Genomic DNA, 21,102 nt, shown 5'->3' with positions numbered 1-21,102 from the left:
TCCAAGTAACAAGACAAATACGTACCTTCTCGCGGTAGTTGACAACTACGTCGCTGCACAGGTCCAAAGAAACGGGACGTCAGAATTTTGCACCATTCGGCGGGACAGCCACTCCATGAAAGTCGCTCCAGAATTTTTTCTGGAAGTGGGCAACTAAAGATTCCCGCCGTTTTTAGCAAACATTTAGTGGACACTTAGCGACACCTAAAGGCGGTTTAGGAAGCCCATTTAATCTAAAAAAAAATGTTACGCTAGATGTCGCGAGACGAGACATGCCTCATTTTGCACCATGTCTCATTTTACCCCGCCCTACCCTATAACGCGGAACTTAACGTCAATTGCCCAGTCCTCTAAAGTTTGAGTGCCAACAAGCCAGCGAGTTGCCTTAGACTATTTTTGGTTGATTTCCTCTGAGCGCGGGCAGCAATCAGTAGTACGCCCATTTCTCGGGGTAACTTGTTTTCGTAACCTTCTTACGCAACGCCTTAAATATTGCTTCTGGAGATACTTTAATAGAGACCAACTGAGATCAGATTGTTAAACGAAATGCAGTAGGTGTCTGATAATTTTTTTTGCTGGGTTATCTTTTAACAGCACTGCCATATAACGTAGTCACTTAACAATTGGGTTAGCGTTAATTAAAAATATTCTCAATTTTTTACTAGTAATCGCATGGTCGTGAGAGCGATAGTTGTAGGTTGCAACAAACGCAACAAACGCAGGATAAACGCAGCACACGCGAGACCATCATCCTCGTTTTGTGCTGAAGATAAAAAAAATTAATGAACTGATCCACTAGTGTAACCAGTCAGACCTGTTGGCTTTGTTTAGTACGCAGGATGACCACAACTTTTGGGTCGCGGATTGAGTGAATTCGGCCCGAAGCCAACGAAACGACACACAACTGTCAAGCTGCCATTTTGTTTTAATAACGCGCAGCAAAAAAAACGAGAGGGAGAAAACAGGTGTGGCTTCGAAAAAGTGAAATGGAGACGACGCAGGATGGATGGATGGATGGATACGGCTGAACCCTTTACATCGGGCGGTGGCTCAAGCCACCTAGCCATGTCTTGTGAAATTTTACTCCTGTCTTGCTTTTAGCCACCAATCAGATAACCTTCGCTTGGTTACTTCTAACCTCTTAAAATCCACTTTCCCTTCACTATCCCTAAACCCCAATGCCTTGGGTAAGTCAGCCCCGCTGCCTTCCACTGTAGGGTGAAGCCCTTTACAGAAAAGTATCAAGTGTTCAGCCGTTTCCTCCTCCTCTCCGCACGCAATGCACAAAGTGTCTATCTCCTGGTACCTGACTCTATACTTCTTAGTCCGCAAAACTCCAGTCCTGGCCTCAAACAACAAAGAACTTCCCCTACAATTATCATAGATATTTTCTTTGACAATTTCCTGTTTAAAGGTCCGGTATGTTTCTAGTGCCGATTTCGTCAGCATCCCTGTTTTCCACAAAGCTCTCTCTGTTCCTTTAACCTTTTTCTTAACCGATAATTGCTGATTTGCCCCCTTACTGCTGTCCAGATATTTGCTTGTCAATTTTCTAGTTCGCTTTCTCCATTTCGTGTCAACATTCTTTATATACAGGTATCTGAAAACTTTCCTAGCCCACCGCTTTTCCTCCATCCTTCTCAATCGTTCCTCAAATGCTATCTTACTGCTAGCCTCTCTGCTCTCGAAAGACGCCCATCCCATATCACCCTGTACCCCCTGATTTGGTGTATTGCCATGTGCTCCCAAAGCTAACCTCCCTACTCCCCGTTGCCTAATTTCCAGCCTTGCTTGAACATCTGGCCTCATACACAGGACCGCATTCCCGAAGGTCAGGCTAGGGACCATCACCCCTTTCCAGATCCCTCTTACCACCTCATACCTATTGTAATTCCACAGTGCCCTATTTTTCATGACAGCTGCATTCCTACTAGCTTTATTCATTACATATTTTTCATGCTCTGTCAGATACTCAACACTGTTATTTATCCACACCCCAAGGTACTTGTACTCATTCACTACCTTTAGCACGAACTCCTGTATTCTATGCTCGCCGCCCTCTTCATTAAATGTCATGACTGCAGATTTTTCCTTACTATACTTGAAGCCTAATCTATCTCCCTCTGTACTGCATATGTCTAACAACTTCTGCAGGTCTTCCTTGTTGTCAGCCATTATCACTATATCGTCCGCATATATTAGTCCCGGTAATGTCTGTTTAATCAATTCCCCTTGCTTGAGAAAAGATAGGTTGAAACCTAGTCCGCTCCCCTCTAGCTTGGCCTCCAAACCTTGCAGGTACAACATGAACAACAAAGGGGACAGAGGACATCCTTGTCTAAGCCCCCGCTGTATCTCTACAGGCCCTGATACATTTTTTTCCCATTTTATGAGCACTCTGTTACCTCTATATATATCTTTTAAAAGATTAATTACTCCATTTTCCACATCCAATGTGCCCAATATGTCCCACAAATGCTCCTGAGTAACGTTGTCATAGGCTCCCCTAATATCCAGAAATGCTAGCAATAAGGGCCTATGTTCCTTTTCCGCAATTTCTATACACTGTGTCAATGAAAATAGATTGTCCTCCAACCTCCTTTGTTTCCGGAACCCATTCTGTAGTTCCCCTAGCACCCCCTCGTTCTCCACCCAAGCCTGCAGTCTATCCTTTATAATTTGCATCACCACCCTGTAAACCACAGACGTCACTGTTATGGGGCGATAGTTACTTACGTCTGCTTTGTCCCCCTTTCCCTTATATATCATGTTCATTCTACTTAATCGCCATTCATCGGGGACTTTCTCATCCACTATCATTTTGTTCACTACCTGTATTAATGTTTGCTTGGATTTTGGTCCTAACTTCTTTATCAACATAATCGGGATACCATCTGGTCCTGTTGATGTGCCACTAGGAACCTTCTTCTCTGCCCTTTCCCACTCTCCTTGCTCAAGTGAAGCTATTGCTGTAACCGGTCTGTCCTCCTTCGATATATTATGTACCACGTGCTTTGCTGAAAATTTTTCCGTCATCCTTATTCCTATGTGTTTTATTGCTTCATCCCCTTCTAGTCGAATACCCTCATCTGTAACAATAAACCTTTGTTCTAGCCTAGTTTTATTACTCATTGCATTTAGATGTTTCCAGAATTTTTGGGCTGTTTTTCTATCCTTTTTATTTACTTTTGACATCCATTGGGCACCCTTTCTTCTAATTTTCTCATTAATCAAATAGGATGCGTCCCTTCTACACTTTATGAAGGTATCCCATTTTCTGTCTACTTCGGGTTTTGGTTCCCCCCTCTTCTTGGAATATCTGTGTTCCCTGGATGCTTCCTTGCGCTTTTCTATTGCCCTCTTGACCTCCTCATCCCACCAACTCTTGGGTTTGCATCTTTTCCCTTTTAGCTTTACTCCCACCTTAGCTAGCTCTAGCTCCAGTAATCAAGTTAATTTGGTATAAGTCCATTCTGTTTCAGTATCCTCAAAAATTACTTTCTCGATTTGTTTGGCTGCTACTTCCAATTGCTTTTCTGAGTAAAAATTTCCCCCTGATTGTTTATCTTGATTCAGTCCTACATTGCTTTTTCTTCTGAAGCTCAACTTGATACGCTTGTGGTCACTACCTAGACTTCTGGAACCATCTTCATCTATGCTCATTACCCCTAATCTGTTATACATCCTCTGTGACATTAGTGCATAATCTATCGTCGAGTGCAGACTCCCCGCCTCCCATGTTATGAGCCCTTCACACTTCTCGGTGCTGTTGCATACAACTAAATCATGCCTGTCACACATGTCCTGCAGCATGCTTCCTGTCGAATCCGTGTACCCATCCAGGTCTTCTATGTGTGCATTCATGTCGCCTAATATAATTATCTCGCCCTGTCCTCCTAGCTCATCAATGTCGCTTGCAATACATTCTAACATTTTCCTGTTTTCCTCTTTGGCATTAACCCCTGTCCACAGGTATACAAAGCCAAGGAGTGTTTGCTTGCCTGCCACTGTTCCTTTTAGCCATAAATGTTCCCTGCATCCCAGTCTAACCCTTTGAAAATTCATACTTTTATGAATGAATGCCCCAATTCCACCTCCCTTTCTGCTGCCCTCTGTTCTATTGCAATATTCCCATGCGTAGTCTGGGTTACAGGGTGGTTGCTCCATGTCTCTAAGATGTGTTTCCGCTAAACCATATACCATTAATTCCTCCTGTCTTAACTGTTCTTCTATTTCCTCCCATTTCAGTCTATTCCTGCCACCTTGCATGTTAATGAAACCTATATCTGAATTAACTTGGCCCTGGCGCTTGCGTCTCTTTCTTCCCCTATGGTTCCATTGTCCGTTTGATCTTAATTCTTCCTTCTCTACACTGGTTCCTTCAGAGCTCTGGGTCCCCCCAAAAAAGCTGTTGCCTGGCGACCTATCCTACTACCCACCTTCTTGCCAGTGGCACCACCGTAGTGGATGCCATCCTGTGCAAAAGGGTGGGGCCTAACCTCGTACACTTCCCTGTTGACCTCCATCACCTCGTATCTTAGTCGTCGACTCAATAGCCTAATTACCCGATTAGTCTCCACGACCCTCCTTTCCGTTTCGCGAGCCTGCCTCTGGACCTCTGGGATTGTGCATATGGTCACATGCACACTCTCAGAGGCCTCTCTAAGCCTACGCATCCCCACCTCCAACTGCGTCTCAAGATTCTGGCTCCTCCCCTGCAGTACATCATTGAGACCAGCATGGATGACCACAAGGTGTTCGCCATCCATGCTACCCACCACCACCTCCCGGGCTCTGGCCATTGCATCCACCATGCACTTTCCCGACTGAGCCTCCACCTGCACCCGCCTGTCTGCCTTCACTGCCGTCAGAACGCCTCCCTCAACCCTCGCTACATTCGAGTCCCCGACCACCAGAACTCTCCTGTGCCCCAAACGTTCGCTTCCTAATTCCATCTGTTGGCCTCCGGATCGCTCTAGCTGACTCTCCTGCCGCTGTACGCTATTGTCGCGAGTTTCCATGCCCGCTTTAACCTTTTTCATTTCGTTCGCATTTTTCTCACTCAATGCTCGCTGCACTACAGCACTGTACGATCGACGAGCCTCGTCCTCCACCTGACACTTCTCCGAACTGGGGTGCCCAGCCGGCCGCGACCTGAGCGCTTCAACCTGTTTTTCTAGCTGGGTCCGCTTTTCCCGCTCTTCTTTAATCTCGCCCACCATTCGCTTCAATAGGGCGGCATTATTCTCCTCCTTTTTAATCAAATCGGCGACCTGAGCTTCCAGCTTAATCCGATCCTCTCGTTCGACCTGCCGGTCCGCATTAAGTGCATTAAACCCAGCTTCCCATTCCCCTTTTAACGCATGAACGGCGTCCCCAAACCGCTTGCACATCTTACACACGAAGCTAGCCTCACCCGCCTCGGCTAAGCTCCCGAACCCTGTCTCATCTAAGTAACACCAACGGTCGCACTCCTGGCACTGTACTAACTCCCCGTCCTTGTCCTCCTTAACTTTCCTAGCTTGCCGACCCATCGTCCGACCGACTACGCCTTGTGAAAGCCCGCCAAAATTCCTATGCGTAAAAACCCGCCAAGAATATTACACAAAACTTCGGCACTACGCAACGTAAAAGCCCGCCAAAATTCCTAGAGAAGAAACCTTCGGCACTAGTCAACGTAAGAGCCCGCTAAAACTCCTGCACAAAACTTCGGCACTACGCAACGTAAAAGCCCGCCAAAATTCCTACAGAAGAAACCTTCGGCACTAGTCAACGTAAGAGCCCGCTAAAAATCCTGCACAAACCTTCGGCACTACGCAACGTAAAAGCCCGCCAAAATTCCTAGAGAAGAAACCTTCGGCACTAGTCAACGTAAGAGCCCGCTAAAACTCCTGCACAAAACTTCGGCACTACGCAACGTAAAAGCCCGCCAAAATTCCTACAGAAGAAACCTTCGGCACTAGTCAACGTAAGAGCCCGCTAAAAATCCTGCACAAAACTTCGGCACTACGCAACGTAAAAGCCCGCCAAAATTCCTAGAGAAGAAACCTTCGGCACTAGTCAACGTAAGAGCCCGCTAAAACTTCTGCACAAAACTTCGGCACTACGCAACGTAAAAGCCCGCCAAAATTCCTACAGAAGAAACCTTCGGCACTAGTCAACGTAAGAGCCCGCTAAAAATCCTGCACAAAAACCTTCGGCACTGCGCAACGTAAAAGCCCGCCAAAATTCCTACACAAAAAACCTTCGGCCCTACACAACGTAAAAGCCCACCAAAATTCCTACACAAAAACCTTCAGCACTACGCAACGTAAACGCCCGCCAAAAATCCTACACCAAAAACTTTCAGCAATACGCAAGGTAAAAGCCTTCCAAAGTTTCTACGCAAAAACCTTCGGCACACACACTTCCGCTAGCCTTTCTACCCTTAACTCGGTTTAAAACTACTGCCCGAAAGCATGTACAAGCGCAAAAACCAAAAGGCACTTAGCTTCAGACGTAGTCGCTGGAGCTCCGAAAAAAAGCGTCCGCCTCCGACGGTGTCACGACGGTGTCACCGGATACATGGCGCCGTCTCGTGGCTGGCCATTACACTACTGACACCCCTCCTTAATTGACTGTCATTGCGCCCACAATTGTGATGCGCGAACATTCACAGAGCTTGACAGTCATTTTTCTATTTATGGCCTTAATGAAGAGTTCAGCACAGTTGTTCGACGATTCGACGTACTGGAGTGGTAACTTTCTCTCTTCGACCTTTTCTCTCAGGACGTAATAATTCAGGTAAATGTGTTTGCTTTTATATGAAGTAACTTGACTTTTCTCAAGCGCAATTGCACCCTGGTTGTCAGTCATTATAATCTGTGGTTCGTGCATGAATTCGTGCGCATTAATTTTCTTCATGCAGTTTTGGAGCCACATTACCTCTTTTGTAGCGCGACACATGGGTATACCTATTCCGCTTCTTCGACTGTTGACAATGCAGTGCTTTGCTGCTTCTTACTAATCCAGGAAATCGCAGCACCAGCTAGCGGGAACACGTACCCGCTGAACGACTTCCTGTCAGCCTTGTCACTAGCCCAGTCAGCGTCACAAAAGGCTTGTATGCAATTCCTAGTTTTTTGGTAGACTAGTGCAATATTGTTTGTTTCACATAGCGAAGAATGTGTTTTATGCAATTCCAATGTTTTTCTGTGGGGTGTTCATTGAACTGGCTCTTGTAAGTAGGCGCAAAAACGAAGTCCAACGAGGTAAAGCGCTGCACCAATTGCTTGTCTGTAGTTGCGGGGCAGGCCCTCACTTGATTGGTTACTGTTGTCTCCTCTTTGGTACTTGTTTCCAGGATCCAAATGAGATGATGCTGTCTGTGCGTCTGAGATGCCAAACGTGTCCAGTATGTCGTTAGCGTAGGCCTTCTGGTCCCAGTGTTAGTTTTCCATCTTTTTATTTCTTCAGTCGTATGGAAAGAATCTCGCTAGCTTTACCCAAGTCTCTTGCTTCAAAATCTTTACCAAAGTGGCTCTTGAAGTCGGCAATCTCTCATCTTCTGCGATAATCAGCAATTCATTAACGTAGACTCCCACGATGAGGTTGTTCTTCTAGCTGACATAAACACAGGGTTCTGCTTTTGAGCTTGCCATTCCTACTCGACTTGAGCATTTTGTCCAAAGCAAGGTTGCACTCCCTTCCAGACTGTCGTAGCCCGTAAAGGCTCTTCTTCAGAAGGCGACTTCATCCTTCTTACAGTCATACAAAGGCTGCGGTTCTATGTAGACGGCCTCCTTCAGAACACCATTTAAGTATGCTACCGTGATGTCCATCGTTTGGATCTTCCAATTCCTCTCAACTGCTATTGCCAGCAGTGTCCTGACGGACTTCAGCTTCACTACGGAAGAGAAAGTTTTCTAGTAATCGGTGCCTTTCGCTTGTGAGTATCCGCATGCAACCAACCGTGCCATATATCGCTCTAGGTCACCATTTTCGCCGTACTTCTTGCGGAACACCCGCCTGCATTTCACCAATTGTCTGTCTTTCGGTCGTGGCACTAGCTCCCATGTATTGGAAGCTTCGACGCTGTCCAGTTCACTCTGTATAGCTGCTTTACATTCTGTCTTGTCTGGTGCAAATATGGCTTCGTGTAGAGTTTCTGGATATCTTTGGCTGTTTTGCCTGGCTATGCAGCAGCCGTGACATTCACTTTGACGTGGTTTCTTGTTTGCTAGTCTTTCCTACCGTCCTAGTGCCTGTGTACCACAATCTGTCACGTTGAACAGTCGCTGCGTAGCTCCTTTGTCCTGTGTACTTGCCTCGTCTTCATCGGCTGATGAGCCTACTTATTCAACATAGTGGCATACAATACCATTGCGATCTGAACTACCAACATCATGTGGATCGCTCAAGCTGTCTTCAACTTGTAACGTGATGGTGCAATAAGTGTCGCTATGCGCTTCAGTCTTGCTACTTGCATCTTGGGTAAGCTAGCACAGGAAGGACATTTTTCAAAGGTAACGTCACGACTTACAAGGAAACGATCCACAGCTTGTACCCCTTCACTCCTTCTGGGTAGCCGACCAGTATGGACTCTTCTTCTTTCGGGTGCAACTTGCTACCCTTGCACCGTCTATTTCGTACACTCCATGCTCTGCACCCAAACACTTTTAGGTAGTCCAGTTTCACTTCTCCCACTGTCCACAGAGTTTCTGGTGACTCTACCAACCGCCTTCGAAGGGCATTTGTTTCTGATGTGACTTGCAGTGACAACGGCATCATCCCTGAGCCTTTTGGCGACACCTGATTCGATGATAAGGCACCTCGTCATGTCAAGCAATGTTTGGTTCATTCTCTCTGCGACTCCATTCTGCTCAGGCGTGCCAGGAATGGTCAGCTGGTGCATTATGCCATGCTTGGCAAGCTACTCGTTTAACTCTTTGCTTGTGTACCCTCCTCGTTTTCTCACTGCGTAAGGTATTCACCTTCGTGTTGTGCAGATTTTCTGTCATGCGTCTCTACTTGTCAAACTTCTGAAGCACTTCGCATTTCGCTTTCATGGGGTACACCCCAGTATATCTTGAGTAGTCGTCTGTGAAGGCTACAAAGTAACTGGTCGTTGGTGTGATCTTTCCAACCACATCTGAATGCACCAGCTCCAGTGGAATCTTAGCCCATGTTGCCTCACCCTTTGGGAAACTGCTTCGCCTTGGTTTTCCCAGACATGTGTCACATCTGTCCTTCACGGGGTGTTCTCTAGCTCCACAGAGGCGTCGAACAGCATCCTGGTGAAGGTGGCCTAGTCGTCTGTGCCACAAAGCTGTGTTTTTTGTTTTTGCTATCTTCGTCGACATTATTTCTTCTTTGACGGAGACAGTTTTCCTTCTCCAGTTGCCGTAAGGATCAGGTCACCGGTGTCCTTTGTAACTTCGGCTTTTCCCCCGGCGAACGTCACGTGCAAACCTCGCTCTTAATTCTTCCGAGTGATAGTAGGTCGTCGTTCAAGTCGGGCACATAAAGGACATCTTCTAGTGTGATGAATGACCCACCGCACTCTTCAGATAGTTGAATCTGAACTCTTCCTTTCCTAATAAAACTCATGGACTCTTTTTTTGCAGTTTCTACTCTTGACACGCATGGCTTGAAGTCAGTGACTTTCGCCTTGTGCGATGTTATGTGATCTGTAGCACCGCTATCAAGATGCCACACATGAGGTGGCGGTGTTTTAAAATTTTTGGCACAAGCCATCTGTGTTGCAATCTTTGCCTGTGATGAGTCTCTCCTGGTCATCTCCTCCGTGTTAAAACTGGTCACAATAATTGGCTATAGGACTAATTTGGACGCAAGCAAATCATCGCACCTTCTTCTTTTCTATACTTGAGGCACATTGATGAACCTTCTCGTCCTTCTTGACAGTGAGTTGACGATGCACCTTCTCATTGGGTTGCTTCCTTTAGTGATCAGGGCTCTTGTCTGACTCTCTTCGTCGCTTAACCGATCGTCGTCACGACGCAGCTTTCTCTTTTCTTCGAACAGCAGCCTTGTCTTCACTGCTTTGGTCGTGAGGGTTTGTTCGTCTTTCTCCGAATTCAAAATGAGCGGTTCGTATGTGTCAGGAAGCCCATAAGCATCACTAATGCAACCTCTCTGTATGTAAATGCATAGCCCGCATTTGACTTCCTATGCAGCACCAGCAATCTTCCTATGTAACCTTGCATTGACTTGTCTCTCTTCATTTTTACGTTGAAAAAAATCTCGCATCACCTAGAGTATGTGCACGAGTCCAAACTTTGAATACATTTCCTGCCGCGTATTCCAGGCGTCTTTTGAGTTCTGCAAGTGTTGATGTCATCCAGGTAGTTGTCCTCGACAATAAGGAACAGAAAGGTCAGGGCCTTGTTGTCAGTCTGCGTTTCTCGACCGTTCATGTCTCTATTCGAGAATCCAGGGTCGATAGCTTCCCAGCATCCCTTCTGTACGAGAGCTGCTCTTGTCTTTATCGACCATGTGCGAAAGTTATCTGGTGACAACTTCGTTAGTCTAAACTCGTCTAATGCCGACATGTTTGCTGATCTTCGAACGAAAGAGACAATGCACTTCTTTTTCGGAGCTATTTCTCAATTAGAGTACTCGAAAACGATTTGTCTGTCACTTCTTCCCGAAACATCTCGCCACTAACATCCACTGAAAGGTTTTGCCAGTCGACTCTTCCTGACAGTTTTGCCGTACTCACGCCAGACGTGTGTAAGCTTCTTCCGTACAAATCCAACATGGAGCCTGCAGCAACGCCAATGTCGCGTGTGGGTACGTCTTTCATACAAAAAAAGATACTTCTCATTTTTCTTCACGGGCACACACCGCTTGTCAGTCACTTCTTCCCGGCAGTTTCACGATTCTCACGCCTGTCTAAACTTCTGAAAACATCGGCACGACGCAGTGAAGGCGGTGTAGAATGACTTTTTATGCTTCAACGTGGCCGCACCTTTTCATCACTCATCCAAGGCAATCCGTCTCATTTCTTCCAAAAAAGTGGTCGATGCGTCAACCTGAGCCCATAACCTGTTAGTTTTGTTGAGTACGCATGGTGACCACATCTTTCGGGGTCGCGGATTGCGTGCGTATTGCACGAAGCCAACGAAACGACACACACTGTCAAGCTGCCAGTTTGTTGTAATAACAAGGAGCAAAAATAAACGAGAGAGAGAAAAGGTGAAACTGCGACGGCGCCCCAACGGATACATGACGCCATTTCGTGCCTGGGCATTACACTGCTGAGAAGATCTGCGCATTCCTCTGCTACGGCTCTTTTGATGACGCGTAAGTCTCAACTAGAACTCCAAATTATTAATACTTGCGCATACAAGGGCTACACAGATATGAGTGTGGAACCGATGCACCAAATCAGCCGTTTCCCATTCGTGGCGCCATTCGTCCATCGCCTTTTTGGCGTTATTGCTGTATTGCTGGTATTCCAGACTCGCTCTTATCTTCCGTTATCCTGGTAGGTGTGCCGGTATGGATAGTAGTGATGGTTGGAGTTTTCTGAATGCTGAGCGAAAATGCGAAAAATTGTAATTCCTATCATGGTACAATCACCATCATCATCAGCAGCAGCAGCAGCAGCCTGACTACGCCCACTGCAGGACTAAAGACCTCTTCCCTGTCTCTCCAATTAACCCTGTCGTTTGCCAGCTGCGACCAAATGCATATTTTGAAATACCGAATGAAAATTTGTGTCCTTTTTTTCTGAGGAACAACTAAAAAGGTAAATTTTGCCTGCACAAAACAGTGGATCACAGCAGGGCTAGAAAGTGAGCAAGTTGAAATTGCGTTGTACTTATAATGTGCATGGCATCAAATTTCCTGGATGAACATGAACTGCAAAACAGCGAGTGCTAGCAAACTATGCAAAAACTTTATCTCCAATAAGACAGCGTTAAGTAGAGCAAATACTGAACAAACGAATTCATACCACATTTCGGCTCTCTGCTTGCTATAAGATGTTGAGAATCAAAGGTCCTACGAGCCTTTACCTTTCCTTTCTCGCCATCGTCTGTTCGCGCTTCGGTTTAACTATAAACTTGTTAACGTAATGGCGAATGGGCTTTTATGAATGTAAATTCTTGGGTTCAGCGCAAGGGAAAGTTTATGCTATGGTGCATTGAAGGAGACGTGCAGCCAACACCCGCATGCTTGCGGCAAAAGCGCATTCCCTCGATTCATGCCAACACCGCAGTGGCCGCTACACCGCTGTGGTCAGCACTTCGGTCTGCACCGGCGTTATCTGCAGACATAAAGACGAGACCTGGAGGCTCATTTACGGGGCCTACAATATAGAAAGCCCAAATGAGGCATGCATCAGTAGCCTGTCAATAGTGCTTATCTTAATCAGTGACCGTAATTCTTCCCGAGTGCTTGGTGCGTGGTCCCCTTTTTTCTTGTTATTGCTCTTATTTTGCTTGTCAGGTGGCCTTGATTTGCTGCTTCAAATTTCGAAATCCATCATTTTCGTTGCTAACCAGCGCGTCACTCTCTGTCCCGTCTTGAAAAAGCGCTGATGCTTCTTTTACATTAATATTGTCACGGTGTTGGTGACAAGACAGGGACCCGGCAAGAGAGGGCTCGGCTCCACGTCCTTCGGTGGGAGAAAACGGCGAACTTCAAATTCCTTCAATCCGCGCGCCAACAGCGTCAACGTCTATTTGCTTCGGCGCCACCTGGCATTCCTCCCCTCCTAAAAAACGCGTGCAGATGAGCGCGCGAACACAAGCACACACAAGCACACTGTACCACACAAGAAAGGCTCGAAGTATCGGAGGGGTCACCGTGCAAAATACGGCTTCATGCGTAGAACATGGACGATCTCTAGACGAGGTAGTCGACGGCTTCTCTCTGTGAAAGTGCCGAGTCTGGTAGTACCTCCTAATTAACGTCGCTGACGCGCTGCAAGACTTTATAAGGACCGAGTTAATAATAATAATAGTAATTGGCTTTTTGAGGAAAGGAAATGGCGCAGTATCTGTCTCATATATCTTTGGACACCTGAACCGCGCCGTAAGGGAAGGGATAAAGGAGGGAGTGAAAGAAGAAAGGAAGAATAGGTGCCGTAGTGGAGGGCTCCGGAATAATTTCGACCACCTGGGGATCTTGAACGTGCACTGACATCGCACAGCACACGGGCGCCTTAGCGTTTTTCCTCCATAAAAACGCAGCCGCCGCGGTCGGGTTCGAACCCGGGAACTCCGGATCAGTAGTCGAGCGCCCTAACCACTGAGCCACCGCGGCGGGTGACCGAAATTGCGGCAAATGAGTTTTTCGGACAAGCCTCGCCGTCGAACAGGTATCCATACCCAAACCTGGTCGCCGGGATATTAGAAGACTTGCCTGTGCCGGAGGTTGTATCGGTGTGAGTCTTTATCTTGTCGCTGTGTGATGTGAAGACGTGCTAGCTGACGAGCCTGCTCGGCTTCGTGGGCAAACTCCTCAGCGACAGCAGAAAGTTGGCCAACAGTTGCGGAAGGGAGCATTGCGTCGAGCATCGTCTGAACCTCCCTGCCGTAGAGGAGGCTGAAGGGTGTGAAACGGGTCGTCTCTTGAACTGCCGTGTTATAGGCGAATGTCACGTACGGTATGATCATGTCCCAAGTCCTGTGTTGCACATCGACGTACATCGCCAGCATGTCCGCCATGGTCTTGTTAAGCCGCTCTGTCAGCCCATTTGCCTGCGGGCGGTAAGCAGTAGTTTTACGGTGGGTCGTACCGCTTAGCTGAAAAATTTCGGCCGTCAGCTGGGAATTAAAGGAGGTCCCTCGGTCGGTAATGACGTAGGTCGAGGCGCTGTGCCGAAGGACGATCTGTTTCATGAAGAAATCCGCAACCTCGGACGCTGTGCCGCGAAGTAAGGCTTTGGCCTCGGCGCATCGAGTGAGGTAGTCTGTGGCAATGATGATGTACCGGTTGCCACCCGAGGACAAAGGGAAAGGTCCTAGAAGGTCCATGCCGACCTGATCGAAAGGGGCACGTGGTGGTGCAATAGGTTGGAGGAACCCCGGAGGCTTGGCGGCCGGGGCCTTACGGCGCTGACATTGCCGACAGCTCTGCACATAGCGTTTCACAACAGGGGCAAGTTTGGGCCATTAGAACCACTTGCGTATTCTGGAAAGCGTGCGAGAGTATCCCAAATGGCCAGAGCATGGTTCGTCGTGGCACGCAGAAAGTATTTCATCTTGAAGTGTCGTCGGCACGACGAGGAGGTACGCTCGCGAACTGGAGCCAGGGTTCTTCTTATAGAGCACGCCTCGTTGCAGGAAAAAGGACGACAAGTGTCAAGAAAAACACTTAGGAACGGTGGCCGACTGACCTTGCAGATAATCAAAGAGGGGTCGTAACACTGGATCGGCGAGCTGCTGAGTCTACAGATCAGAAGAATGGATCGCCCCAAGGATAGTTGCAGCCCAAATAATGGCGAGGCATTCTTTTTCTGTCGTGGAATAGTTAATCTCTGCACGCGACAGAGCGCGGCTTACATAAGCGATGACTCGTTCAACGCCATCCTGGCGCTGCACGAGAACCGCGCCGAGGTCGATGTTGCTGGCGTCGGTGTGTATTTCAGTGTCACCCCGCTCATCAAAATGGCCAAGAGCGGGCGGCGTTTGAAGACGCAGGCGGAGCTCGCCGAAAGCCACGTCTTGCTCGTGGTACCAAACAAAAGGTGAGGCGTCGCGGGTTAGGCGAGTCAGCGGTTCTGCGAGGTCAGCGAAATTTTCGATAAAACGCCTGTAGAAATTGCAGAGACCCAGAAAACGCCGAACAGCTTTCTTGTCACGTGGGGGTGGAAATTCTGCAATCGCTGCACGATTGTGGGGGTCGGGCTTCACGCCGGCGGCGCTGACGACATGGCTGAGAAATTTCAGTTCCTGGTAACCGAAATGGCACATCTGGGGCTTCAATGTGAGGTTAGCTGGACGAAGGGCTTCGAGGACCATCCATAGGCGCTCAAGATTTTCACTAAACGAGTCGGCGAAAACCGCCACGTCGTCGAGATAGACTAGGCAACACTGCCATTTAAGACCGGCAAGGACAGTGTCCATCATCCGCTGAAAGGCGGCAGGCGCAGAACAAAGGCCGAAATGTAGAACCTTAAATTCATAAAGGCCGTCTGAAGGGACAAAGGCCGTCTTCTCACGATCCCGTTCATCGACCTCGATTTGCCAGTAGCCACTTTTTAGGTTGATGGACGAAAAATACTGAGCGCGCCGAAGGCGGTCGAGAGAGTCGTCAATACGTGGTAATGGGTAAACGTCTTTCTTCGTGACTGCGTTCAGCTTCCGGTAGTCGACGCAAAAACGCAGAGTGCCGTCTTTCTTTTTAACGAGGAGGACCGGCAAGGGCCATAGGCTGTTGGAAGGCTGGATAACGTCATCTTCGAGCATCTCCTTAAATTGGAATTAATGACTTCGCGCTGTGTAGACGATATACGATAGGGGTGTTGACGGATTGGGTGTACGTCATCGTATGTCACGATGCGGTGCTTGGCTATGGTAGGAGGCGAAACGCTCTCTGAATTCGAGCAATAGTGTACACAGCTATTTCCGTTGGGTGGTTGACAGCGCGGAGTTGACATCGAGGCTCTCGAGGGAGAAAGGAGGCTGCACTGGTTCTGAGGAGAAGCACTCGGAAACATAGGAGATGCGTTCGACAAAGGCTACGAAAGTGCCGCGAAAAAGACGCCGATGCTCGTGCGTAAAATTGGTAGCAAGTACCTGTGACTGGCCACTATTAAGATGGATCAAACTGCGGGCCACGCACATGCCTCGATGGCGATGGCGTCACAGTCCTGAAATGATTCGCACTCTACCGTAATGAAGACGCTGGTTCGAGGCGGCAGGGTGAGTGTCCGTAGAAATTCGAAGCGTCTGGCTTGGTCGCGGTGCACTGGTGAGGGCGACAGCATTTTCAGTTGAAAACGTGACCTTGTTATCGCGTAGGGCAATAAACGCGCATATTAACGCAGAAAATCAACACCTAAGTTGCGATCGCGCGAACAGTTATGCAGAACAAGACAGCAGACGACAAATGTGGACCCCTGGATTTGAACTCAGGCGGTACACATGCCGAGAGGTGCAACTAGATGACCGCCGGCAGTGCGAACGTGTGTGCCAGCCCATTGCATGAGAACCTTTTTGAGAATGGTGGCGAGCTGGCTGCTTAGAATCGAATAATCAGCACCAGTATCTAATAACGCTCGGACGTGGCGACTATCCAGTATCACAGGTATGTCTAAAGAAAGAAGCGAGCTGGAGGCTCCGGGGGGGGGGGGGGGGGGGCACAGGCGTCGTTGTCTGCAAACTTTGGCACCACGAATTCTTCGGCGTGGTGTGTGCTTTCTAATGGCGTCAGTGCGTTGGAGGGACCGCAGAGAGCAGGCGTCGTAATCGTCGAGGCGCCGTCATGTGTACCAGTCGATGTGTCGAAGCGAGCGGGTACTGCGGACCTCGAAACTGTCGAAGCGTCGTTGTGTCGAGGATGCGTCGCTGTGTCGGAGTGAACGGTGACTGAGCACTTAGGAACCGTCGAGGCGTCGGCATGTCGTGTCAGCGTCGATGGGGTGGTCGCACGCACAACGATGTCCAGCGAGCCCACACCCTAAGGTCGCTGGCTGCAGTTTTCCCGCCGTGGACTAGGCGACGGGCCTTGCGCCGCCCGAAAAAAAAACTCGCGGTAGATGGTGAAGGACGACCCCTGGGGGATAGAGATCGCGGCTGCTGGCGACGAGACTGAAGCCAATGTTGGTCTTCAAGGAAATCTGTGATGGCCCGGCGTCGTTCGCCACAGCGGGGTCGAGGAGAATTGGCGGGAAAGCCTTCGAGGCCCAGGCGGCGGCAGGGGCAGTGCCGATACAGGTGACCTGGTTCGCCGCAGCGAAAGCATAGCGGGCGTTGGTCGCATGTGAGCCACACGTCGGCTTTGCGCGCGGATGGTCGGGAAGCTTCCACGTACTGCAGCACGGAGCCGGAACGAAGGACGCCGAAGCCGGAGCAGGGCACCGCAGGGCTTGGGCGTAGGTGAGACGGTCAGGCGAGACAGGAGGAGGGTATGGTCGAGGCTCATCGGCAGGAAAGGACGGCCGGAGCGCTTGCTGCACCTCCTCGCGGGCAAAGGTCGCTATGGAGCTTGGAGCTGTGGGAGAGGCCCCGTACAGCTGGCGGAGTTCGTCGCGCACAATCGAACGTATGAGATCGCGTAGCGGGGAGGCGTCGGTGCCGTGGAATGATAACTCGCCGGAAACGGAGGCGGCGGACACGGGTCGATCGTACGCGGATGCTCTTTGCTGAAGAACCCTTTCAATTGTGGAAGACTCGGTGAGTAACTCGGCGACAGTCTTCGGAGGGCTGCGGACAAGGCCAGCAAAACGTTGCTCTTTGACACCACGCATGAGATGGCGTACCTTTTGGTCCTCGGGCATTGCAGGGTCCGCGCGCCTGAAGGGGCGCGTCATGTCCTCTACATACGTTGCAACGTTTTCATTTGGAAGCTGAACGCGAGATTGCAATGCGCGTTCTGCCCGTTCTCGACGATCCGAGCTGCCGTATGTTTCTAGGAGACGACGCCGCAACTCACTCAAAGAGGACAACTGATCTTCACGGTTTTCGAACCAGGTCTGAGCGCCATCGTCTAGACTGTAGTAGACGTTTCCGAGGTGGGCGGCGTCGTCCCACTGGTTGAATTCGGCAACCAGTCTTCCACGTCCTCAGAGGTCACCGTGGAAGGACTTCGGATGCGGGGGTTCTGGAGCGTAAACTACGGAGCGGGCACCCCAGGCACTGCGGTGGTCGCGGCAGGCATTGGGGTGCGCCAAGTTGCTGCCAGGACATACCCGATAAGTCAGGCTCGGGTGGAAAGCCTCGAATCCGGCGGCAAGCACGTTGGACGGGCGCCTTGACTGGTATACGACTGGAGCGCCGGCTAACCATTGGGGTGCGGGACATCAGATCGATTCCATCTCCACCAGATTTGTCACGGTGTTGGTGACGAGACAGGGACCCGGCAAGAGAGGGCGCGGCAGCACGTCCTTCGGTGGGAGAAAACGGCGAACTTCAACTTCCTTCAATCCGCGCGGCGTCAACGTCTTATTGCTTCGGCGCCACCTAGCAATATGTAGAACCGACCAGTCCGTATTATCCCTCTTCTGAGTCAAAACTGTGCAATACTGTGTAATACTGCGCAAATCGACGCTGTGTTTGCAAGTGACTTTCATGTGCAATTCTTTGATAGCGTGCTCGCTGCTTGTGGTTACAAATGGAAATTTTGCACCCAGTTCGCCTGGTTGCAGTTACCTGGCCGAGCGCTACATCGGCTGCCTTCTGCGCTGGTAAAGTGAGTGACAACGCTGGGTGAATAAATTAAAGCGATAAAGAGCGAAGTATAGAGAGCAACTAATCGTCTACATTTCCAAACTTTTAGGCAGATACAGCATACCCGACTTTTTGTGCAACGAGAAGCAGAAATGGACGACGCGAAGTAGCTTTTTCGCAGGACGAACCTCGTATCCGTGGGATCAGTTCAGTCCGGAAAACGTGCAAAATTACTCGACGCTAATTTCATACAATTACTTTGCATACGGCGAATGCGATTTTTATGTTCTTTGGATTTTGCTGCAGCGGCAGCGAATTTAACTTGTTCATTTGATATGACGAAACAGATAATTGTGGCAGGAGCACATGTCTCATTCTAGCGGTAAATCCGCAACGGTAGTCTCTTTGTGCTCTATTGGGTTTGGAGAGCTGTACAAACTCAAACATAGACGTTTTCCTCAAACTTGAAATGAAAATTACATTCACTAGCTGAGCTAAATATTTCTGAATAAATATTTCAATTCAATCTTCTTCCTTTAAAATTAGCGTTCAGATGCGCGCCTTTTGCTTAATTGGGGTATTTTTTGTTGTATTTGCTGTGTTCGCCAGGTTCTGAGCCGCCTGCAGAGGGAAAAATTCAGATAATATGGCAAATAAAATTGCGTGTTTGCGAGACTCTGGCGATGATTAACTGCTTCTTAGGACATATGTTGAAATGAGACACTTCTTAAAGCTGCCGAAAATGAAATAAGGAAAAAACTACACGTCGTGCTACCACCCAAGTCCGGTAACGCTTCAGACAACGCTCTTACCCGCTGGATTTGAAAGCGAAGGGAGACTGGCAGCAGGTGTTTTGTCTTTTGGGTGCGAAGGGATCCTCGGCACGCACTTCGGGTGACTGGCACCTGAAAACGCCCCTCCACGCATTCAACTTACGGTATCATATACGCGAAACTTCGCGTCTAAGCTTCTCATGTTGAGCGAACATTAGGACGCGAACGAACTGCGGGCGTTGATTGATTCAGTTCTCGCGGCGCCACCTGAGAGCAGCTACGTTGATTGAGAGATGGCAACTGATCAGGTTTCCATACAGAAATTATTGCTAGCCGCGAAGGCGATCGGCCGCCGCTCTTCTCCGTGCTCCACAGCCATTGCCCATTAGTGTCCTCCTTTCTGGTGACAAAAAACACGTGGAAATTTATTCCGTTTCTATTCTTTTGCCTAGTGGCTCAACGAACGACACCACAATTGGTCGGCATATCGAGAATAATCTTCTAATGCGTACGGTCCCGCCTTTTGCCTAGACAACGGAAGTCAGTGCTGACTCTAGCTCCGCCACATTTCCATGACGTCATAGCCTGATGCTTCTCCATATGACCAAGGAAGACATCTTCTTGCTTGGTTAATTTGGTGGACGACGGTACATTGAAAGTGTTTGAAGGTGGCTGCAAAATCGTTGCACAGCTAAAGTTATGGGGCAGGTATTGATATACACGGTTTTTCGTCTATGACTTTCCGCAATTTTTAAAAATATGCTTTTTGAGTTAGCAAAATGATTTTTCTGGAATAGCATTGTACGCGGTGCAGTACACCAGAATAATGCTAAGACGTCATGACTAGCAGCAGAATAGTTAACATTTAACTGTTAGTTTTGGTCTTCATAATTTTTAAGAGCCGTGCCGCTTACCGTAAAATCCATGTCAGTTTTTATAATTTCGAAAAAGCTTTTAGCCTCGGAGTTGTGACCCCAAAAAATTTTGGCTGGTTGGAACGAAGCACGTGCTGAGGAGAGGTTGCTTTTCCTCCATGCCTCTCGAAAGCGCATGTATTTTTTCTCGATGGAACAAAAATCGGTTGGACCACAGCGCTGGGGGTAACCGCATTTTCGAAATTCTAGAAAATTATGTGGATATTACTTACGGTTGGTTACGTGCCTCTCAATAATTAAGGAGCCTAACAGTAATGGCTTAAAAATTATTAATATCACTAAACATACTATTAGTAACTGGCATCTACTGTTGTGAACTGCAACACAGTCAAATATTTCATAGCACATGTTAATCGCCTTGCTCTAACATCATTACCGCCGTGGTGCCTCTGTGATGATGGATTGTTAATTTGCGTTTAGTGGTGCCTGCCTGTTTTCGTTGTTCAATTTGCTTTTGTCATTTTTTCTACATTGTATCTAATCCAGCATGGTCCCTTCAGTAGTGTGCAGTGTTTGTAAATAATTAAAAAAACACAACCTGCTAATTGGGACGTCTTAGATGTACCCTGATGTATTATACCGCTGACAATGCTACCCGAAAAGGTGCTGTTTTAACTGAAAAAACATTTTTAAAAATTGCAGAATGCTTTAGGTGAAACACCCTGTATATTTTGTGCTCGTATAGCCTCTCGGTTCAGACAGCGGCCCGTGTGCTCATGTAAAAGGAAAAATAAATAAAAAACAAACTCGCCCTAAACAATAACCAAGCCTTTTTTGTTTCCCCATAACATCCGGAATCCGCCAGCAGTCAAGTTTTCCAACATTAATCTCGTACACATAAATTTTATTTTTATCCATTTTAAGTTCGCTGAGCACCGCTGCGAATTCTCCTCGTAGCTTCATTTATCTGATCCTACAGCGCCCCGAAGGAGACTGCCCCTCAAAACTTGTCATTAATACTTTCACTGTGCGTTTCACTTGTCAGATCGTGAAGTGTTTTGGAGAGCAGCGAGACCTACATATGAGAAAAATTACTTGAGAAATCTCCACGAT

The 21,102-nt window shown here is 48.3% G+C and overlaps 1 protein-coding gene across 1 annotated transcript in view; it reads left to right on the top strand.

Moving 5' to 3' along the window:
• The window catches only part of LOC144133861 (endothelin-converting enzyme 1-like), a 42,888-nt gene that overhangs the window by 16,419 nt on the left and 5,367 nt on the right, over nt 1-21,102 (top strand). The window lies entirely within an intron of this gene.

This window comes from Amblyomma americanum, chromosome 5, assembly GCF_052857255.1.
Source record: "Amblyomma americanum isolate KBUSLIRL-KWMA chromosome 5, ASM5285725v1, whole genome shotgun sequence".
NCBI classification, from domain to species: domain Eukaryota; kingdom Metazoa; phylum Arthropoda; class Arachnida; order Ixodida; family Ixodidae; genus Amblyomma; species Amblyomma americanum.
Note: the sequence above shows the minus strand (reverse complement) of the source record. Positions and strands in the feature narration are given on the sequence as shown.